Here is a 13751-nt window from a genome sequence, read left to right on the forward strand (position 1 = left end):
GTTATTAACCAGTATAAGGACCTTAAAAGAAGGAACAGGTTTTAAGGAAAAATTCGTGAAAATAACAACAGCAACAAAAAGCTGTATTAAATGTAAGAATATGTCAGGCACAGCCTTCTAGATGCTTTACATGAACTTTCACATTTAATACTTCCAAGTAATCTATGAGAGAAGGAAAATTGTTTCTTCTACTTTACAGATGTGGAAACTGAGATTTCAAGGGATACTTTGTAGAGTATCTTTTACATATATATTATATAGAGAGTGTCATACTTTATAGAGTTCAAACAGCTGGTAAGCAGGGAGTTAGGATGGTAAATTTGAGGTGACTGAGTTCGACATACGAGTTTAGAAGAAAAGTTCTCCAATGGGGACATAATTATAGCCTCTTACCGTTGAAGCTATTCTAGTTAAGAATTAAGAATTTGAATTATTGCCAGTGACAAAGTCACTTTTAATTTGTGAATACTTTTAAAAATTGAAAATGTGAAATCCAGAAATCATTTATCTAGGTCTTTGATGAAAGCCCCAAAACACAATGTTGTTATTATTTAAGGAAAACATTAAATCTGAAGTTTACATAATGCTATATATTAATCATCTCCAGAGCTATTTGGGTTCTGAGCACCCAGTGTCACGGTGGGGTGGAGGGAGGGTTCTCTCCACACCACCAAGCAATGCTCAGGACACCAACTGGATATCCTACAATTCAATTCAATTTTGACACCAGAGATGGCATCAAATTCCACAGGTAAAGGGCTCAGTCCCACAAGACCACCTTCCACTTCAGAGGCCAATTGCAATCCCACATTGTTATCTGTGCTTCTGACCAATAAAAGTCAGAGGTTCCAGGGACACCCTCCTTGGGTTCAATTAATTTGCTAGAGTGGCTCACAGAACTCAGAAAACCCATTTAATCACTAGATTACTGGTTTGTTATAAAAGGATATAACTCAGGAACAGCCAGATGGAAGAGATGCCTAGGACAATCTCTTGTGGGAAGGGCTACAAAGCTTGCATACCGTCACCAGGCTCTCCGATTTCCCAGCACCTCCATGTGTTCATCAACAGAAAAGCTCTCCAAACCCCATTTTTAGGGGGAGTTTTATGGAGGCTTCATTACATAAGCACGATAGATTACATAAGCACGATAGATTAAATCATTGGCCAGTGGCGATTGAACTCAATCTCTAACCCCTCTTCCCTCCCCAGAGTTCAGGGGGTGGGACTGAAAGCCTCAATCTTCTAATCACATGCTTGGCTCCACTGGCAACCAACCCCCATACTTAGGGTCCAAAGGTCACCTCGTTGACATAAAAAAAGACACCTTTATTGCTTTCATCGCCCAGGAAATTCCAAGGGTTTTAGGAGCTCTGCACCAGAAATGGGGAAAAGACTAAATATACATCTATTATAAATCATAAGAGTTTTGACCCAGTGGTGTTTTGTAGCATCAGGTGGAGTGTTACAGAGGATGTTAAAACAATTTAGCTTTATTTTTCAATGACACAATTGATAAATTGGTGGATGTACTCAAGGATAATTTTGATTATTCAATTTTCTTTTCCACTTTTCATTTTTCTCTTTCAAATGTTGAGAAGGAGAAATTTTCCTCTACCCTTCTAGGTTCTTCTGGTTGGTCTAAGAATTAAATTGGCATGAGACAGATTAACAGGAGGAAATCGAATAAAAGTTTAATAACATATAAATATAAATACAAACATAAATATAAATGTAAATGGGAGACACTCAGGAAAGTTGATTAACTTGTCAAAATGGCTGAAGCCCTCACCTTTAATGTCATCTTTAAGCTAAAGACAAAAGAAGGTGCTTGGGGCAGTGATTTGGGACCTCAAGAGGGAGGAAGACTTTCACATGGGGATGGAAAAGCAATGTTCAATAAATAAATGTTTGCTGGGCCAGGTAGAGACAATGGGAAACCGATTAGCAGACTTTGCTAGATTCAACCCTATCTACACACCTAGTTCATACTGTAGTTATCTGTGGTGCTAGCTCCCTTCCTGGAACAAATTATCTACATTGTTTTAGGCAGATAGCAGGAAGGTCAAAGTTTCTTCCTGAATCTTTTGGTCCTTGATTGTTTTCAGTTCGAATTACTCCACATACCAAAGAGCTCTTTTGAGGTGGCAAATTTTGTCCCCTTATTTTGTTGTACAAAATAATTTTTGTGCCCTGTGATTGAAAATATCTGAGTCCACATCAAAATAGTGAGGTTGAAAGTGCTAGTTAAAATAGTTGGGCAATAAAAAAGATGTTAAGTACCATCTCCTTACCCTATAAAATAGGAATTGGTTTTTTTTTTAAAAAAGAAAAACTTGGATTTGGAGAGCTTTTAAGAGTGTGTGAAGGTTTGTGAAAGTAGAGAAATATATGGAAGGCTAAGTTAAATGTAAAAGTATTTGATTCTATATGTAACCGAGGCAGTGAGACTGTAACTAGGGACTCTCAGCTCCTCAGCATTATTCCAACTCTATTTCTTAGTTATGATATGGCTGTGATGTTGTGCTTTCTATGCCTGACTTCTGCCCTAGTTCACCATTAAGTTAGCTTAGCTTGCTGCAGATGGAGAAAGCTGTTGATGCATATCAAGACTGAAGATTAGTTTTTCTATAGGCTTCACCCTTGATCCTTATTCTCCAGGAATAGCTAACCAGAGATTTACGGCTCATATAATGTTCCAACCACAAGCTAATGGCTACGTGGAACCACATTATGGTGACAGTCATCTCTGAAAATAGAAGATTACCCCCTCCTCAGCACGTAGCCTGTTCCTCTTTTCCCTATAAAATCTCTGAGCAAAACCTGGGGAGTTGAGAGTTGGCTCTTTGGGACATGAGTCCACCTTCACCCCAGGATTGCCAGCTTCCTCAATAATGCTATCTTTCCTTTTACCCAACACCTGTCTCTCAGTATTGGACTCTTGAGCGACAGGCAGCTGAACCTCAGTTCAGTAACTTATACATCAGGTACCAAGAGCATCCTATAATCATAATTCCAAGATAAATTCTAGAAATCATCTGGTCCAACTCTCTGACTTGAAGAATATTAAATATTAACAATTCAATAGTTAATGGGCACAGAGTCTATTTTTAAAAATCTGTAAGGGAAATTATTGAAAACTCTACCATGTTGTTTTTGTATGCACTTTATCCACAAGTTTTTACAGTTTACCTAAAATGTTCTGATGTTGTGTATGTCAAGGGTGGGAAAAAATGTGAACATGCACACATCAATATTTATGTCTAGCTAGACAAATGTAACATGTGGTGATCAGAGCAGCCCTGTACTCAAGAGTGCAATTGTAGGTTTAGTCTTTGAAGGTCAATAATTTGTAAACAAAGCTGGGAAATAGACAACATTCATTCAAAATGCAGCTGCAGAGCAGACATAGCTGAGAACTAGAAAAGGTAACACTTCATCAGCCACCATCTTCTGTATGTAGTTAAATTTTCTATGTTGTTGAATGTAGTCCTTCCTCTCATGGAGCTACTAGTGGCAGATAGAACTAGGCAGAGTAAATGTTGCATCTAACAGTCTATAAACACTGACTCACAATAAAAAGAGCAAGTACTTACTTTCATAATTCAACATAAATACATTTCTGCTCTTCCATCCCTACTGTCCTCTATAGTAGAGAGTTGAGTTTCAAAGAAAAATGACCCTGGAAAATCTAAGTAAATTCTGAATTAGACATTTAATTTTTTATGTGTAGATATAGCTGTTATCTTGAGAATATGTTAATCCTGAAAAACAATAGGGTGGATATACTTAGAATGCATCAGTGTGCTAAAAACAAATTTATCATACCCTCCTTTTACTTTTGATATTATTTTCTCCTCATTTCAAAGACTCTGTCTACACAAATTTTCATAGAACACCATCTCTATATTACAAAACATCCATGTTAGTAAGATTGAGAAATAATGCACTTTGCTTCATAGTCTTGCCACTTTTGGAGATTCAAAATGCATATTAGCACATTAATAAGCTAAAACACTCAACAATAAGAAAATAGGATAACTTTGTTTAATTTAGGGTTTTCTAAACTCATTGGACTACAGAATGACACACCCATTTCCTTCTCTTTCCAACACTATCATCATCATCACAATTAATAACAGTAAAATGATATCTCTAAGAATCTCTTTGGAAAATCTAGCATTAGCCTAAACTGTTGTGGGAGAAGAGCAGGGGTCAGCACTCTTTTTCTGTAAAGGGCCAAATAGTAAATGTTTTTGGATTTGTAGCCCACAAATGGTCTGTGTTGCATATTCTTTATTTCTTTTATAATTCTTTGAACATGTAAAAAACAATTTTTTTAGCTTGAGGGTAATACAGAAAACAGGACATAGGTTGAATTTGGCCTGTGAGCCATAGTTTATTGAGTTTTGAATTAGAGGATACAATTTAAGAAAAAAAAAGATAACTAAGAAGAGAAAAGTAGATTAATTAATAAAGAATCAAAGCACACGTGGGTGGGTGTGGAAATTTGGCCAAATGGTCATAAATATTGACACATGAAACAGTAGGCATAAGCAACAAATGTTTTTATTCTATAATTATGTAATTAGGGACTAGGTTTAGATATACAGTGAACTAAAAATTATGAAAAGATATGTTGGTTAGAAATATCTGAATATCAAACATCAACTTTTAGGAAGAGTTTATTAGGGTGTCCTACGGTCCTTAGATTTTGTAGTATTTCCTTAACCTCTTTGAGTGAAGAGAAGGCTATTCACAAGTTCTTCCCACTATTAAGGTTCATCTACAAGAAAAATATGAGTTAGTGTACAATTTGGCATAAACTCCTTAGAGCAAATTTGGAACAAGGAATAATTTTCTTTTTAAGTCGAAATTAAAAATTCCCAGTTGTTAGTCGAACATCACCTAGGAAAACAAATATTTTAACTATGTTTAAAGGGAAAATTGGCCTGAGCAAAGAAATATGTAGTAAAGGATGCTCATTTTCATGTGTGAGGAGGGGAAAATTTTCCTCTCCACTCCTCTTGAGTACTTGTTCCTGGACTAATAATAAAATTGACACAAGAAAGATTAGCAAGAGCAAAACAAAAAACGATTTTTAAAAAAATTATTTATTTATTTTTGGCTGTGCTGGGTCTTCGTTGCTGCCCTTGGGCTTTCTCTAGTTGCAGCTAGCAGGGGCTACTCTTCGTTGCGGTGCGCGGGCTTCTTATTGCAGTGGCTTCTCTTGTTGCGGAGCACAGGCTCTAGGTGCGCGGGCTTCAGTAGTCGTGGCTCGCGGGCTCTAGAGCGCAGGCTCAGTAGTTGTAGTGCATGGGCTTAGTTGCTCCACAGCATGTGGGATCTTCCCGGACCAGGGCTCGAACCCGTTTCCCTTGCATTGGCAGGCAGATTCTTAACCACTGTGCCATCAGGGAAGTCCCAAAAAACAAATTTAATTCATGTGTGGAGAAGTCTCATAGGCATGGAACCTAAGAAGTGACCAAAGCAGGAAGATTTTCTACTGGGTAGACAAGAAACAACAAATTTGTGAGGAATTGACAGAACAAAGAAACCTAGGTTTTGTATGCTTAGTTAGTGAAGAATCTAAATGGAGTTTGGGCTTGAGGTAGTCAATTAAAGGAGTAACAAGTTTTGTTTCTACTGGCTTCTCATCCCCAAATTTTCTGTCTCTGGTAATAAGGGTGCCCTGCTACCTCCAGAAGCAAGGAGGGCAACGTTCACATGGGAGACTTATTTCCTACTTTCAGGGAGACAGAGCGGAGCATCAAAGTGTCTCCCTTGCATCGGCATTTTCTTAAGTAACTTTAATTCAAAATAATCAGTGTGCAATTGAGGTGTATTTTGGGGTGGCCCAACCCAGACACATGCATTCACTAGTTCAGAAAGCAAGTATTTATATGTACTATATCTAAAATCTCTTGCACATTTTTACAATAATAAAGTTGGGAGAAAAATCTAAACTTTCAATTATTGAGACTCGTTTGCCTTAAAATAAAGGTGTAAATTAATTTTTTTACATGAAATATATTCACAATAAAAGGTAAGTGAGAAAAGAAAATTACAAAACAGAGCATATACCCTGTGTTTGTAAATATATATGTTTATACATAGTGTATGTATGCATATATATATTTATGTATCTATATGTTGAAATATTCCTGTGTAAACGACATAAAATATTTGGAAGGAAATGCAAAGTGGTTAACTTTAGCTGGTGGTATCTTTGTTGTTTGTAAATTTTTTTGTTATTCACATATTTTATACGATATATGTATTTATTCCTTTAACAAAAGCAATACCTGTTAGTGTTATTAGATTGTCTGCTTGTTTTTAGGATCTGTTTCCTGTCCTTAAAGAGATGACTTTCATTGCATTGCTTGCACCTAGAGAGTCCCAAAATAGACTGGATATAAAGTGGAAATTGCAATCCATTATTTGGAAAATGCATTGCAAAATATTCAGGTGAAAGTGAAGCATCTCTGGCAACACTGAACAGTAAGCTGCTCTTTCTTCAGATGATGGTGTGGTCCTATGCATTTCATATGTGTTGAGATCATGAAGTCAGCAGACTGAGGTGTTTCACGTGCCCTCATTTTATGACTACAGTAATTCACACCTCCCTGGGCTTGGCCAGATGGGGATGCCGCTATTAATTTAACCAAATCTCTCTATTACATTAACTTTTCCTCTTTTTGTGGCTCCACCAGATAGCTTCATTGAGCTGCCTGGATCCTCACCCTCCAGCACACTGAGAGATGTCAGCCAGTTAGGCGTGGATAAGCCTGTGGAAGATGCTCTGTCATTCCTTCTGATGTGCTTGCTTTAGGACTGGCACTGCCTGGGCTGCATCTCATCTGCCATCTGACTGCCTCATTGCCTTCAGCTTCTCCATCCCAGGTACAGTTCACTTCCTTATGAAGGTGTGTCAACATCACTGTTGAACAAAACCCAGTTTTGTTTTGTTTTTAAACACAGTTTATTTTTTCTTCTAAGGGTTTATAACCCCGCAATCCAGTAGAGCAGAATGTGGCCCTCTGTGGGTAGCCCGGGTCTTTGTGCCTGAAGGACTCCCTCATTGTACACCTGTCTTGACAGATTGGTGCCCTAGAACAATATCACTTAGTCACATACTAACCAGCAGGGGGAAAGTCTGTGCCTTTTATTAAAGCCTACCTACTGGCTTAGTGTTTGGAATTCAGTTCTACCTATAAATCAACATCAGAGCATACAACCCAGCGTGTTCAAGAGCTTTGTTTAAACATCAAAGGAAGAACACAGACAAGCACTATGATAGAAATATAACTAATCACTTGCAAATACATCTTTCCTGTCAGTAGGAGCTTAACCTTTCTGTTTAATGTGACTGGGAGAAAGTGCACTTATTTCCATCCTATCTGTTTTCTTTAAAGAGATATAGAATTTTGCTATGAAAAAGAGATAATATTTTTTCTTAATGTAGCACATAGTGTAAGCATTTCAGAAGTGTTTAGTTCAAGGAAGCCACAAGAAATTGAATTCTGTGGAAATCTAAAAGCTGTTTATCATATAATGAAGGATGAATTACCCCATGAATCTAAACTTACTAGAAAGAAAAACAACTTGTGATCAAGCAGCACTAGGAAAAAAAGTAAAACATAATGAAAGCAAGATTTATTTTAAAAATGGGGAGGAACAGATCTTTATTTGTTTGTTGACTGGCAGTGAATGCAATTTGATGCTTTGTGGTACATTGATTGGGATCAATTTAACTTCATCCTCGTCTCCTGGCTTTATGTGTTCATGAGGGGCCTAGGAAGGATTTATTTGAGGTATTCAGAAAATCCTAGAATCTATAAACCATTCCTTTAATTTTAATGCTACAGATTATGGATGAGAGTTTGGTCACCTGCGTGGATGAGTAGGATTAGAGACATCAAAGCAAGTAAAAATAAGAAAGACAAGCAAAGAAACAACAAACAGAAAGAACTCCATCATTGAAACCAACCGTAGTGTCAAGGGGGTTGGAAGTTTCGGCTAGCAATATAGAATTCCAAAATGGATGAGCTTTGCTACAGCTCTGCCAGGGTTTCTAAATCTGGGATAAACCACAGAGGTATGAAGCCTCAAAGTCAGCGTCTCTGAAAAGGGCATCTTCTATTCCTTCTGACTTGATATATCTGTACAGTATTGGTAATCTTGATTTGTAAATGTTTTTGTGTAATAAAACACTTTTTAGGTAGGTTGTAGCAGTGAGAGCTTTATATACTTTATTGTCATTTTTATTTGTGAGGTTCTTATAGGTATGTATATACTTGTGGCTCTGTTCCTGTATATGAGAGACTGTCTATTCTAGTGATGTTAGGACTGGTGTTAATCTCAGAGGAAAGTGAAGGGAGCAGAAATGTTGAGTTTGACAAGCTAAGCAAGAATTTTGGACACACTGGTACACATTGTGAAATCCTGGGCAATATGACTACTCTAAACTGAAGAGCTGTTGTGAGAATTAAATGGACTCTCCTATAGAAGATGCCAAATGCATTTTTAACAGCCTTATAGGTCCTGACCATGATTAGTAGTACTAGCATTATTATCATTACCAAAAAACAACATGGGGTGGGCTTCCCTGGTGGCACAGTGGTTGAGAATCTGCCTGCTAATGCAGGGGATGCGGGTTCGAGCCCCGGTCTGGGAGGATCCCACATGCCGCGGAGCAACTGGGCCCGTGAGCCACAACTACTGAGCCTGCGTGTCTGGAGCCTGTGCTCCGCAACAAGAGAAGCCATGACAGTGAGAGGCCCGCGCACAGCAATGAAGAGTGGCCCCCGCTCGCTGCAACTAGAGAAAGCCCTCACACAGAAATGAAGACCCAACACAGCCAAAAATAAAAATAAATTAATTAATTAAAAAAAAAGAACAGTTTAAAAACAAACAAACAAACAAAAAAAAAAAACATGGGGGTTAATGCTTTTATGCTATACATCTGGATGATTTTGTAAAAATACCAGATAGTAACTAAGTCTCAGTAAGTCGAAAATTAAAGAACAGGACTATTTTCTTTTTCTCTGGTATTGAAAGAGGTTTTAGAAGAGTTGTTGCTGATCAGACATGTTTGTTCTTTCACTGTGCCTGGGGTCTGGACCCACCTCTCTACTCTCCTCTGCTTTCAAACATTCTGCCTATGGTAAATAGAGCATGTCTCTCCTCACTCCCTCCTTCCCTCCACCCCCTTGTTATACCTTAGAAAATGTACTCTGTGCAGAGACTTGGCCACCATATGTGGATGTATTCACATATATCAAGGTTAATTGCTACTTCCCACTGGCAAATGCTAATCCATATTGTCAATGAGTCTTCATGAGAATAAATGTAGCTGTTGTGCCCATTTAAATAAAACATTTCCAACAGCATCACAGAATTATTGCACTATTAAAATGCTAATGCACTGTGTTTTGAGAGAGACAGTAAGATCCTTGAGGGCAAGAATTTGTTCTATCCTTAGGTTATGAACTGCAAAGAGGAGAGTGGAACACTGAATGATTTTGTTCTTAACGCAAGCTAATTGTTTTTGTCCCAAGAAAAATTTAAGAGTTTAAATAACTTCCTGAGACATCCTTCTCAGAAGGAGAAAATGGATTGGCAATTTTCAGAAATCAGGTCTGCAGGATCTTAAGACCGTTACAGAGTTCTGTGACATTCAGTTTAGAGTTTCTCAAGAAAACAGAAAATGGCCAACACTCAGAGAATTCTTCGTTGTACATGTGCTCTGGAGAGGAGGGGAGATAAGCCCCTTGCTAAGTACTCTGGTCCAGAGCAAACTTTCCTCTAGCTTCTGATTTCCAGAGAGCTTCCCTTCTCCTTCCATATTGCCTTCCTTTAGGTAACGATCCACGACTTCAGTATCAGACTTGTACCATGCTTAGCTGTAGCACAGATAGATTAAAGACACTACTCTGAATCTCACAAACTGGTCAGAAGAATAACAGTAGAGTGTTTGAAATGGGGAGTGGTGGGTATAATCAAATCTCTGTTGACAGCAGCTATTCTACTCAAGTACTAAGTATTGGTGTCTTGCAGGTAAGGGCCAAAGTAAGGTGGGAGGTTGGAGGTTAGGAATAAAGTTTGAGAAGAATGGGTGAGCATTATCAATGTCCTAAAAAGCAATAACTAAGGGTTCCGTTATCTCTACGCAACTTATAACAAGATGAGAGAAAGAAGATTCACTCTGACTCTAAGAAGAAACCAAAACCAATTTCGTAATATTTATTATAGAAAAGTTAAATATTCATACAAACTTCATTAATATTTTTTTAACATCTTTACTAGAGTATAATTGCTTTACATGGTGTGTTAGTTTCTGCTGTATAACAAAGTGAATCAGCTATATGTATACATATATCCTCATATCCACTCCCTCTTGCGTCTCCCTCCCACCCTCCCTATCCCACCCCTCTAGGTGGTCACAAAGCACCAAGCTTATCTCCCTGTGCTATGCGGCTGCTTCCCCCCAGCTATCTATTTTACATTTGGTAGTGTATAAATGTCCATTCCACTCTCTTACTTCGTCCCAGCTTACCATTCCCCCTCCCCGTATCTTCAAGTCCATTCTCTACGCCTGCGACTTTATTCCTGTCCTGCCCCTAGATTCTTCAGAACCATTTTTTTTTTTTCAGATTCCATATATATGTGTTAGCATACGGTATTTGTTTTTTTTTTCTGACTTACTTCACTCTGTATGACACTCTCTAGGTCCATCTACCTCACTACAAATAACTCAATTTTGTTTCTTTTATGGCTGAGTAATATTCCATTGTGTATATGTGCCACATCTTCTTTATCCATTTATCTGTCGATGGACACTTAGGTTGCTTCCATGTCCTGGCTATTGTAAATAGTGCTGCAATGAACATTGTGGTACGTGACTCTTTTTGAATTATGGTTTTCTCAGGGTATATGCCCAGTAGTGGAATTGCTGGGTCATATGGTAGTTCTATTTTTAGTTTTGTAAGGAACCTCCATACTGTCCTCCATAGTGGCTGTATCAATTTACATTCCCACCAACAGTGCAAGAGAGTTCCCTTTTCTCCACACCCCCTCCAGCATTTATTGTTTGTAGAGTTTTTGATGATGGCCATTCTGACCGGTGTGAGATGATATCTCATTGTAGTTTTGATTTGCATTTCTCTAATGATTAATGATGTTGAGATTCTTTCATGTGTTTGTTGGCAATGTGTATATCTTCTTTGGAGAAATGTCTATTTAGGTCTTCTGCCCATTTTTGGATTGGGTTGTTTGTTTTTTGGATGTTGAGCTGCATGAGTTGCTTGTATGTTTTGGAGATTAATCCTTTGTCAGTTGCTTCATTTGCAAATATTTTCTCCCATTCTGAGGGTTGTCTTTTCGTCTTGTTTATGGTTTTCTTTGCTGTGCAAAAGCTTTGACGTTTCATTAGGTCCCATTTGTTTATTTTTGTTTTTATTTCCATTTCTCTAGGAGGTGGGTTAAAAAGGATCTTGCTGTGATTTATGTCATTGAGTGTTCTGCCTATGTTTTCCTCTAAGAGTTTGATGGTGTCTGGCCTTACATTTAGGTCTTTAATCCATTTTGAGTTTATTTTTGTGTATGGTGTTAGGGAGTGTTCTAATTTCATTCTTTTACATGTAGCTGTCCAGTTTTCCCAGCACCACTTATTGAAGAGGCTGCCTTTTCTCCACTGTATATTCTTTCCTCCTTTATCAAAGATAAGTTGACCATATGTGTGTGGGTTTATCTCTGGGCTTTCTATCCTGTTCCATTGATCTGATTTCTGTTTTTGTGCCAGTACCATACTGTCTTGATTACTGTAGCCTTGTAGTATAGTCTGAAGTCAGGGAGACTGATTCCTCCAGCTCCGTTTTTCTTTCTCAAGATTGCTTTGGCTATTCGGGGTCTTTTGTGTTTCCATACAAATTGTGAAATTTTTTGTTCTAGTTCTGTGAAAAATGCCAGTGGTAGTTTGATAGGGATTGCACTGAATCTGTAGATTGCTTTGGGTAGTAGAGTCATTTTCACAATGTTGATTCTTCCAATCCAAGAGCATGGTATATGTCTCCATCTGTTTGTATCATCTTTAATTTCTTTCATCAGTGTCTTATAATTTTCTGCATACAAGTCTTTTGTCTCCTTAGGTAGGTTTATTCCTAGTTATTTTATTCTTTTTGTTGCAGTGATAAATAGGAGTGTTTTCTTAATTTCACTTTCAGATTTTTCATCATTAGTGTACAGGAATGCAAGAGATTTCTGTGCATTAATTTTGTATCCTGCTACTTTACCAAATTCATTGATTAGCTCTAGTAGTTTTCTCGTAGCATCTTTAGGATTCTCTATGTATCATGTCATCTGCAAACAGTGACAGCTTTACTTCTTCTTTTCTGATTTGGATTCCTTTTATTTCTTTTTCTTCTCTGATTACTGTGGCTAAAACTTCCAAAACTATATTGAATAATAGTGGTGAGAGTGGGCAACCGTGTCTTGTTCCTAATCTTAGTGGAAATGGTTTCAGTTTTTCACCACTGAGGATGATGTTGGATGTGGGTTTGTCATATATGGCCTTTATTATGTTGAGGAAAGTTCCCTCTATGCCTACTTTATGGAGGGTTTTTATCATAAATGGGTGTTGAATTTTATCAAAAGCTTTCTCTGCATCTATTGAGATGATCATATGGTTTTTCTCCAATTTGTTAATATGGTGTATCACGTTGATTGATTTGCATATATTGAAGAATCCTTGCATTCCTTGGATAAACCCCACTTGGTCATGGTGTATCATACTTTTAATGTGCCATTGGATTCTGTTTGCTAGTATTTTGTTGAGGATTTTTGCATGTATGTTCATCAGTGATACTGGCCTGTAGTTTTCTTTTTTTGTGACATCTTTGTCTGGTTTTGGTATCAGGGTGATGGTGGCCTCGTAGAATGAGTTTGAGAGTGTTCCCCCCTCTGCTATATTTTGGAAGAGTTTGAGAAGGATAGGTGTTAGCTCTTCCCTAAATGTTTGTTAGAATTCGTTTATGAAGCCATCTGGTCCTGGGCTTTTGTTTTTTGGAAGATTTTTAATCACAGTTTCAATTTCAGTGCTTGTGATTGGTTTGTTTATATTTTCTATTTCTTCCTGGTTCAGTATCAGAAGGTTGGGTTTTTCTAAGAATTTGTCCATTTCTTCCAGGTTGTCCATTTTATTGGCATATAGTTGCTTGTAGTAATCTCTCATGATCCTTTGTATTTCTTCATTGTCAGTTGTCACTTCTCTTTTTCCATTTCTAAATCTGTTGATTTGAGTCTTCTCCCTTTTTCTCTTGATCAATCTGCCTAATCATTTATCAGTTTTGTTTATCTTCTCAAAGAACCAGCTTTTAGTTTTGTTGATCTTTGCTATTGTTTCCTTCATTTCTTTTCCATTTATTTCTGATCTGACGTTTATGATTTCTTTCTTTTGCTAACTTTGGGTTTTTTTGTTCTTCTTTCTCTAATTGCTTTAGGTGTAAGATTAGGTTGTTTATTTGAGATGTTTCTTGTTTCTTGAGGTAGGATTGTGTTGCTATAAACTTCCCTCTTAGAACTGCTTTTGCTGCATCCCATAGGTTTTGGGTCATCGTGTTTTCATTGTCATTTGTTTCTAGGTATTTGTTGTTTTCCTCTTTGATTTCATCGGTGATTTCTTGGTTATTTAGTAGCGTAATGTTTAGCCTCCATGTGTTTGTATTTTTTACAGATTTTTTCCTGTAATTGAT

The 13751-nt window shown here is 37.5% G+C and overlaps 1 long non-coding RNA gene across 1 annotated transcript in view; it reads left to right on the forward strand.

Moving 5' to 3' along the window:
* Positions 1-13751, forward strand: part of LOC133094428 (uncharacterized) — a 62358-nt gene that overhangs the window by 32104 nt on the left and 16503 nt on the right. Inside the window, exon 2 of the long non-coding RNA XR_009701464.1 lies at positions 6714-6903. This is a non-coding gene — a long non-coding RNA (uncharacterized LOC133094428). The remainder of the gene's footprint in view (positions 1-6713; positions 6904-13751) is intronic.

Source organism: Eubalaena glacialis, chromosome 7 (assembly GCF_028564815.1).
Source record: "Eubalaena glacialis isolate mEubGla1 chromosome 7, mEubGla1.1.hap2.+ XY, whole genome shotgun sequence".
Lineage (NCBI taxonomy): Eukaryota > Metazoa > Chordata > Mammalia > Artiodactyla > Balaenidae > Eubalaena > Eubalaena glacialis.